The sequence below is a fragment of the Ammospiza caudacuta genome, chromosome 18 (genome assembly GCF_027887145.1).
Source record: "Ammospiza caudacuta isolate bAmmCau1 chromosome 18, bAmmCau1.pri, whole genome shotgun sequence".
Classification (NCBI taxonomy): domain Eukaryota; kingdom Metazoa; phylum Chordata; class Aves; order Passeriformes; family Passerellidae; genus Ammospiza; species Ammospiza caudacuta.
The window spans coordinates 6,906,601-6,916,211 of record NC_080610.1 but is presented as its reverse complement, the minus strand read 5'-3'; positions in this window follow the sequence as shown (position 1 = coordinate 6,916,211).

Here is a 9,611-nt window from a genome sequence, read left to right as displayed (position 1 = left end):
CTACATGATTGTGTCTTTTTGCATGGTAACATGCCGGAGTAGTATGCAGGTTAGATGTTTAAGGGAAGCTAAGAAAATGCACATACTTCCAGACACATATATGCTTCTTACATGACTTTCACCCATTGCTTCATACAACCACTATTTACATTTGGAGCTAGTGGTTTCTCAAATGCTTAGAGCCCACAATTGAGCCCAGATTTCCAAAAGTGCTTGGCACCCAGCAGTTCTCACTGAGACATTTTTATGGCCAGATAATCAAAATTGCTCAGCATGGTGGAAGCTAGGGAGTTTTGAAAATCTAGCCACTTATTTTAATGCCCAAATGGAGGCTGGATTCTTCAGGAAAGCCGGTTCATATATTACTGTTCCTATGACTCTGTATTAATCCTGTAAGTACTTCTTTTCTCTTATGGACATACAGTCTATCATATATGTGCCCACTTTAGGACTTTCCCAGTCATTCTTCCATATAAATTGTAATTACATTGGTTTCATTGAATTTCAGAAGTTGTTGGTACCATACAAATGAAGCAAAAGTTCAAATGAAAATCATATCCGTAATCACAGGATTTTTCTACAAGCATTTTTCTTTTCAGGCTTGACTTGGAAATGAAATAAAGACAAGAGATGCCCATTTCCAGGTTAGGAAGCAAACAAAACCAAATTGTAGAGGGTGAGAGTTGCTTAGCTGAGCTGCTTTTTATAAAGCACTTTGACAGCTGAAAAGAAAAACATTGAGGTAACTTGTAAAATGAATAACTTCAGCTATTACATTTGCAATTTTCCACTCAGTGTTCCCTGTCCTACTGCGCAGAGAAACTTGGTGGGACATAATACCCCAGCAATAATAGTCAGCTTTGACTTTGTACTCTGCAGACATTAACTACCTCACCTCACACCCCTGCGAGGTAAGGAAATGGTGTGATTGCCACCTTGCCTCTGGCACAGCAAACACTCTAGTTAAAAGTTAAGGTTTGCCAAGAGAACTGCTGGCTGTGTTTTTCCTTTCTCATTTCTCCTCACAGTTGCAGAACTACCTCTTAGTGCCCCAAGAGATGTACTTTCTCTGCACCATTCCACACACCTGATCCTTATCAACAGATGTGCTGTTCTGTTTGGGACAATAAAGGATTATTATTAATATTTTGTGATGGTTGAGATATTTCACAGCTGACTACAAAAGGTTTGTTTTACTCAGGCATTTGTTAGACGTGAAGGGCAATTCCTGTACTTTGTAGAATTTCAAAATGTGCAATTAATAGCAGACTCCATGCCTTACAAAATAATTTGGAAGAAGGCTTAAGGAATGTTAGAATTTCTCTGTGCTGCAGGAGGGGCACCTGGATGCAGAGTCAGCAGAAGCTGTGACTGAGACAAAGAAAAGTGGGGAATTTTTTTGTGGGACCTGTGTCATGCAAACTTCCTTGTTCCTCACACTGGCTGCTAGGAGCTCAGCATCCCCATAGGAGCTGACATGGTGCCTGGGAGTTTTGTAGCACTCAGCTTCAGTTTCTGAGGGATCCAATCTCTGTGAGTGAAGGAAAGCGTTGCAAGGCTAGGTGTTCCAGGCAAGGACTGGTTCTCTCTCCACATGCTGCCCAGTGAGGAGGTGTATTCTCAGTAGCAGTATTCTCATACCAAAAGAATGCCTTAAGTTGGATCCTCTGAATAAAAAACAGCTTCCAGTGCATTCACCTGTAGGCTTTGTTCTACACAGCTCCTGTTGAACACCATGGTTCCTTGCTACCTCTCATCTGGAAACTGACCCTTTTTTTGCTAAAGACTGAGCAGAGCTACCTTTTCAAGGGCACCCAGGTAATTTTCCCCAGGCTCCAGGTTCCCTTGAGCAACACATATGAGTTTGAGTCTTACTAGAAATCAGTAGATAGAAGCCCAGTTCTTTGAATATAATCAGGTACCTCTTACTGATTTCAGTAGAGATGGATGTATAAATATGTTTAATATATTGGACTATGGCATGTCTGAATTAATAGTTAGTGAGGTTTTAATCATTCCCTCAGACCAAATTTTCCTTGCTATTTGCACTCTATGTCTCTTATCTTGGCCACCAGCTCTTCTCTTACGGAGACTGAAATGCACCGTGGAACTTCTGTTTACAGGGTTTGGTTAACATTTTCCTGGGAAAGCATTAACCTTGGGATCATCCCACTCTGCTCTCTTCTTACCCCAGGAAACATATGTTTGTTTACTATCTTCTCTCAGCTGCTTGTAAGCAGTAAAGTCAAGATACAGGCATGGGGAGAGGTGGGTTGTTTGCAAACCTATATCCAAAAAGACTTCATTTAGCTAATGGTAATCAATAATGTAAGTAACTGCAGGGAGGAGATAGGTAAGAAGTGGCTTGTGTGGTGTGGGCTGATGAATTCAAAAGGAATTTGTCTTTTAATTACTTTGCTGCTTTTGAAATGTGTGCGTAAGTCTTTCCTTCAGACAAAGGGAACTTAAGCCTTCAGACAAAGAGATCTCTGACTCACTCAAGGCATTATGACACTAACTGCTTGCAAGTTCATTCTGCTGCTGGATCTGCTTCCTTAAACATCTTGTTAAGAAACCTTTGCCAAAAATTGTATTTGAGGCTGGCTTAACGTGGTGGTAATGAACTCTTTCATCTGCTTTCTTCCAGCAACAAGTGATAGCTTAAAAGGAGGGTGCTGAAAAGGAAAAAATAAGTGCTATGTTAGTACACTTATTTTTAATAGCATTACTGGTAGTGGCTGGCACTAAAATATATTAGAATCCTTTGTGCTGTTCGCTACAAGAGGTCCAGAAAACCAATGTTAATGTCTGCATACTTTGTGACAGCACCTGATATTTTTAATAACAGGGATGATAGTAGTCTCCAGGTCTCCATTCCTCCCTCTGTACCAAAAAACCCTAAACCAAACAATGTTGTTTATTTGACAAGTAAACACACTGATGACTGGCAATTGCTGTTATTAAAAAAAGACTTCAAACAGTGGCCACTTCTTTGCAAGATCATTAAAAATCTACTGGCAACTGCATGCAGATTAAATTGACAGCTTGAGCTTTTGCTCTTGTATTCTGCAATCTTTTGCCCTTGTAATTTCCAGTGGAGAATTATTCACTGTCTAATCTAAGACGTTTAATTCCCTGGTGGGTAAAGCACAGACAACAGCTCCTGGTGGAAAAAGTAGTACAGTGATATTATCCACCTTAATGCATTTATTGCCAGCTCCTCTTGCGCTGTTTTCTGAAATCTTTTCCTACTACTAGAAGAAGACAAAGTTAGGTTACAAGATTGCACCTGAAGCCCCAAGCTCAGATCTTTCAGTGTATAACTTCAATGTAATTTCAGTCAAGAATCTGTCTTGTGTATAGTTTCATGCAGTGTTCAGCCTGCAAACTGAATGATTTAATTGCCCTGCAGGGTATGCAAACCGAATAAAATTAAGTCCACGTGAGCTACTGTCATCTCTTTTGGCTTGACAAGAAAAGGTGATGTTAGTTTTGCATCTGCCTTAGTGTTATTAAATCTTTCAGTACTTTGGGTGTGTCATACTTTGGGATTTCATTAAAACCTTATCATTAACTAAAGGGTCATATTGCTGGTCTTGATCATGGTAGAGAATAGCCTGAAAGTGTGTTCCCTAAGTATGGTAATGGTTGAAAAAAAGAGAAAGTTGGTGAAAATAGTTCCCACTTTGTTCTTTTGGAATCCAAAAGTACTGCTTGCTCTTAATTTATTTTTCTCTTTGTTTTTAAAATCCTGTGACTGTCTTTCAAAATCATGCAATTGTGAATTTACACATCAGTTTTGCAGATATGGGAAGGGGCAGTTCTAAATTCTCTGTAGTGGATTCATGCTGGGGAGCTCCTGACTGAGTGATGGGAAGTGCCACATTGACTCAGAGGTTCATTCTGGAAGCAGATTTGTGCTATGGAGAATGTAGACATTACTTGGCATTTGAGGTAGTGTGTGTGAACCAGGATAGCCATGCCTGTAAGATTGCATCACTGCAGGTGTTCCCTTTCTGCTAGGCAACACTGGGAATGCCTTGGATTTGGTAATTCATGGAAGAAAAGCCTGTCATTGCTGTCTGTGCTACAGTGTTTACAAGCCCAGAATCAAGCTTTGTAAAATGAATCCTTTCTCCTGTTGAGCAAACACACCAGGGCCTTCTGCTGTCTCCCTTTCCAAGTAACATCACAGGCCACACTGCTCTGGCAGAGCCTGCCTAAGCCTTTTGTTTCAGCAAAATGCACACCTGCCAAGGACAACATGAAGCTTTACCAGCCAGTGTTTCTTCAAACAGTGCTCTTGCCCTTCCACCCTAGCCAAAGAATACTTGTGTGTTGCTGCCAATTTCTGCCACTGGATACAAGCAGTGGGGAATGCAGGAACTGTCACTAAGTCTCCAGAAAAACAGGACTTGGTATATTTTGGCCAAAAAGAAATCCATAATCCTTAAGAAACAAGGATTGCATTTCATGGACATCAGTTTAATGGGAATGGAATGGCAGTGAGATGTAATTCATATTCAATGGGATGTATATAAAGTAAGCCAAAACAGTTTCTTAGCAGACGGCAGGTATATGATCTTAGTCCCATTAGGATACCTCTGGAATGTTGTCCATTTCTGCAGTGGAGTTGCAGTGGGTTTTCATGAGACACACCAGCATCTGGCCCACGGGAGCAGCTCATCTGACCTGATCCACTGGTAGCTGAGGTTGCTGTGTACATCATTGGGAGCATGTCTAGATTTTCAGATAGCATATTTCCAACCACAGTGTCTTTTCCAAACTCTCTGTTTTGAGGGCAATCAGCATCTGCTTTAAGGGTATTTAATGACTCTTCAAATGTGAACAGTCCACTGGCAAGGCAACAATATCTTATAAGAAATGAACATCTGTTGAAGAGTTTAAAAGATTTTCTTGTTCTGTGACTTGGGAATTTCTTCACTGCTCAGGATTCTCTGGGTAGAAATAACATCCAATATAATTGTTACTTTCTCTTTGTTCCCGCAGAGTATAGATTGTGGAATGTCTCTTGAGCTTGAGCTTTTTTCAGTTTATGAATATTGTTTCTGTTACAGCTTCTATATTGAGTAAATGGGCACAAGGAGAAGAACACCCAAGATTTAAAACACTTGGTGAGGGAATGATAACTATGTGGTTGTTTTATTGTGTCCTACTCATTTTTCAAACTACTACATAATCCTTAGTGGAAACGCCAAATAAATTTGTTTGATTAATTAATGGGTTGCTTCCTTAGCAGGTATGACTTACTGTTAATGGAGCTCTAATAAGGCTATGTTGATTTGTACCGTGGATCCAACTCTTTGAAGCAAAGAACTATGAAGTACTGAGTATTCTCTGTGGGTGTGCAGAATTAAATATTGTCCATAGGGTGTGTGTTCATGCATATGTTAGAATTTATGTTTTTGGGCCCTAACTTTCTTTTTGATATGTTACAAAGAAAAGGTCTGGGAGATTCCCTTCTTACCCCACCTCTAAAATACTCAGCACTTCTTTCTGAGGTTTATATTATATTGTGCTGGGAACAAACTGACCAGGTTTGTGTCTTTATTTTTTTCCTTTTCTTCCCCCCCCCCCCCCCCCGCCCCCCAAATGGTTCAAAAAATATCACTTTAGGTTTCTCATTGTCAAGGTTTTATTTCAACCATCAGAGAGAACAGGCAGATTTAGTAACAAAGATGTTCAGCCCCCTTGGCCATAATGTTCCTGGGCTTCAGAGTAATGTTAAGCAGTCTGCATCTACAGTTTGAAAACTTGAATTCAAGGATCTAATACAAAACAGGTAATAAGCAGAGAAGCAGAGGGCACAGAACTGTGCTACTTTATTCTTCTCAGTACAGTGACCTTGGCTGAGCTTTGCATCTTTTATATTGCCCAGTGGAAGATGTGATAAACTGAATGGCAGGAGAAGGTTGTGGTATAGAAGTTTCTGTATGTTGGAGGACAAGATCCTGTAGTTTTTAGCATCTACACAGGGTATCTACATTTAGGAAGAGTCAACAGCACTCCAAGTTTGGAGACCTCCTTGGTGGAGTTCTTCAAATGATATTTGTAACTAAGTTGAAAGAAACTTGAATTAGGCTTTGACAGTTACTGGTTTCAATGACCATGGGAAGGGGATAGGAGATGAAGTAGATGCTCACCTGTTTGTTCTTAGGAAAGACACTGGTGTTGGTATAATCAGCAGAACACTTGGCCTTCCCTTCCCCCTGCATCAGGACCACTGTTCCTTTGCACAGCTTTTATATTGTGCGTAAGGACCAATAAATAACAAGGGAGCCTATAAATAAATACAGCTGTGAGCCAACAAAGGCTTCTGACAAATGATGTTTATTGAATTTCTCACGTGTGGTCCAGTTTGAATCCAACAGTGGGGCTTGCTATGTTTTTTAAAGTATATTTTGTGCCCAAGCTTGGGATTGCCCTCTGTTGGACTAAGGAGATCTCTGGCTAGCTGAGGAAAAGAGAGGAATGTGTGAAAACAAGCGGTTTTTTCAGTGAAGCTGGGCTCAAGGTATTAACATTAGACAAATCAACCCAAGATCTACTGATTATTTACATGAGAGGGTTTATGAGAGAAAACAATATCACTGCAAAGTGCTGGCTCAGATAATACACACCTCCCTTCAACAATTCTACCTGATGCCATTGTCCTGGAAATGCAGTAATCCATACCTAGATTTAAGTCCATTTTATAGTAGCCTTCAAAAATGGTAGTCAGGTATGTGTGTAGGTGTGGGCTGTTATGGGAGGTGTTGTGTAGACAAGAGCACAGAAAGCCTCAGTCCCAAAGAGCTTGAAGTCTCCCACTGAAGCAGAAGTTCCAGGTCTGCTGGGTGCATGGAGTTCATTGGATCTCACCCATAGCCACCATGGGAGCTCTAGTCAGGTAAATTGACAAAGCATTAATTACTTCAAAGGAGAGCTAATGAGGCAATAAACCACAAGGGTGAAACTCAAATGGTTTATGGTGCCATTAGTAGACTGAAATGGAATTATAATTAGAGCAGGGCAAACGATTCATAGTCCACAATTTATCCAATGGATTTAGTGCTTGTTTCTGTTCATGAATTATGCACAAGTAGGCATATTTTAGGAATGTATTCATTGTTTTCAATTGCTCAGCAACCACTTTATATGGAGAGATTTCTGCCAATATGAGTAGGCTTATACAGTTTGCATCTGGTTTCTCTTTGCTTGGGGGGCTTTGTGTATATATTTGTGCTCTGCAGTGGCTCAGTGAAATTCTATGGTGTTTCTACTTCCTGGAATCTTATAGAAAAACACGTTAATTGTACTGGGATATGTAGCAATTACCTAAATTTGAAGGCAAACCCTTTTTGATCTTCAGAGATGGGTTTTTTGCTTGATGAACAGTCCTTCTGTAAATAGCTCAGCAGTAGGGCAAGACTTGCTCAAACATCCATCCCCTAAAATGAATAAAATTTGTGTGTCCAAATGAAAATGTGGTTCAGAAATAATGAAGCATGATCAGGAAAGCTTCATTCCACTGCTTAGATCTTGACTTAAGTGTAGAATAATTCAAACATTTGTTGAGTGACAGTTTTATTTAAGGCATTGAGGTGGTGTGGGGTTGAGCTCATAAAATCCCTCTTGGTGCTCTTCCAGTTTGCATAAAGTACTTGTATAATAAAAAGGATGATCCTCTGTTGTGGGACATCTTTCCTGTATGCTATCATTCATTTGGATTTATACAGAGAAACAATGTTGCTGAGAGGGGTCTAATGTTTGGAAATGACTTTGTGCACTCTCAGATGCTCCTCGTTCTTGCGTGGTGTGTTTGTCTCCATCTGGCTGTGCACGTACTAGTGTGTCACAGGCTCTATTGGTGACATCCAGCTCCCTCACAGACCAAAAAAAATGGGGGTACTTGGGAGTGTCCAGTCCTCTATCCAGTGAGATGTTCTGGTGTGTTGGACTCTCAAGTCAAAATGTCTTGAGGACCAGTCTGTCTTTTTGTTACATAGCCCTGTTCTCTTCTGTGAAGAACCTATTCAGAAGAGACAGAATTAAGCCACAAACCTTTATCTTCTTACATTGCTGTGTCTTCTAGCCTGGCAATCAAGCATTTGGTTCTTCTCTCAGGTGATTAAGAATCTTAGTTTCTTGGAGTGAGGATGCTCTGTGCTGCCCAGTGGTCACCTGGCTTCATGTTTGTCTTCCTGAATAAATCATGCATTCTCCTTTTTGTATGACATGTTTAGCTCCATTATTTAAAAGCTTCAACATATAGCTCTTGTTTGTTCTTACATTTGTTAATATCTAACCATGAATTACCCATGAATGGGCTAATTAGGCATTAACCATATATTATGCACCACCCAAATAATCGGAACTTTCACAGACATCTATGTACTTAGTAACTTAGAATATTCCTGGGCTAGGGATGTCTGCATGTATTAGGGAAGTGCTTGCAAATCCTGGCCTACAGGGTAGTTACAACATAGCTCAAAATCAGAACAAGTCATACATGGAACAAGTGCCTTGTAGGAAAAAAGGTCAGGATCTCAAATGGTGAAATATGGATCAGGAATTTGATAACAACTTATCCTTTCTGAGAAGACAATATTATTGGAACTGATTTTTAGTTTACATGTATGAACACTTTGAATGAAGCTCACGTAGAATGAAATGGAAATAGAAAAACTATCCATGTCCTGTGAGATTATTTTGTGAGTTCTAATACTGTAAATATATTCTATACTTTATTAGAACAGAGACAGAGACACTTTGTAACAGCTTGTGTTCTTTATATTCTGGGTACCTGTTGATATTATTCTGCCACGGTAGGTTAAAATTTCTGTTAGTGCAGTGATGATGAAAATCATCAGTGCAGAGGAGAAATGAACAGAAACTCAAGGAGTCCTGGAGGTGGTCAACATAGAGATTGAGGCAAATACCACAGAACCAGGAGTAGGTGATGCTGATGCCAGAAGTGTTCAGTAGCATCAACAGTCATTCTCTGGTGTTCTTAAGTGAGCGGTGTGTCAGACTAATTGAGGTGCTGTTGCCTGGCCATAGTGAGCCTGGCTGGTTCTGTCTGCCTTGTGCTGTCTCTCCAAGAGCTCAGCAGCACCTCTTCTGTCTGCTCCCCTCCTGAAACATTTTCTCAGCTGATACTTGATGGGCCTCAAAATAGCATTATAAAACCCTGTCTGTAGGTCCAGTAGTGCTCCTGAGGCTCTAAGGTTTCTACTGTCCAGCTCTCCACCAACAGTGTTGTATGGTCTGTCTCACTATGGACTTTCTGTGTCTTTGTACATGACCCAGCAAAACCCAGCTCCAACTGTGAGTCACTGTACAGTAAAATAACAAAGTTGTTATTTAGATATTTGAATTAAAAAGATTGTGGAGCCTGTTTCTACTAAATTACTTTCCTATCAAATATTAATAAGCTTGGCTGGTTGGGGGTTTCTTTCAGAAGAAAAATCCAAGAGACATAAATCTATATTAAAGCCTAAGTTCCTCTCAAATGGAACTTTATGCACATTTGCTGTGGTTTCTCACTTTCTTTTTACTCAAGTGTAACAGAGGAAAGTCAGCAAACCCCACAAAATTGTTATTTTCTC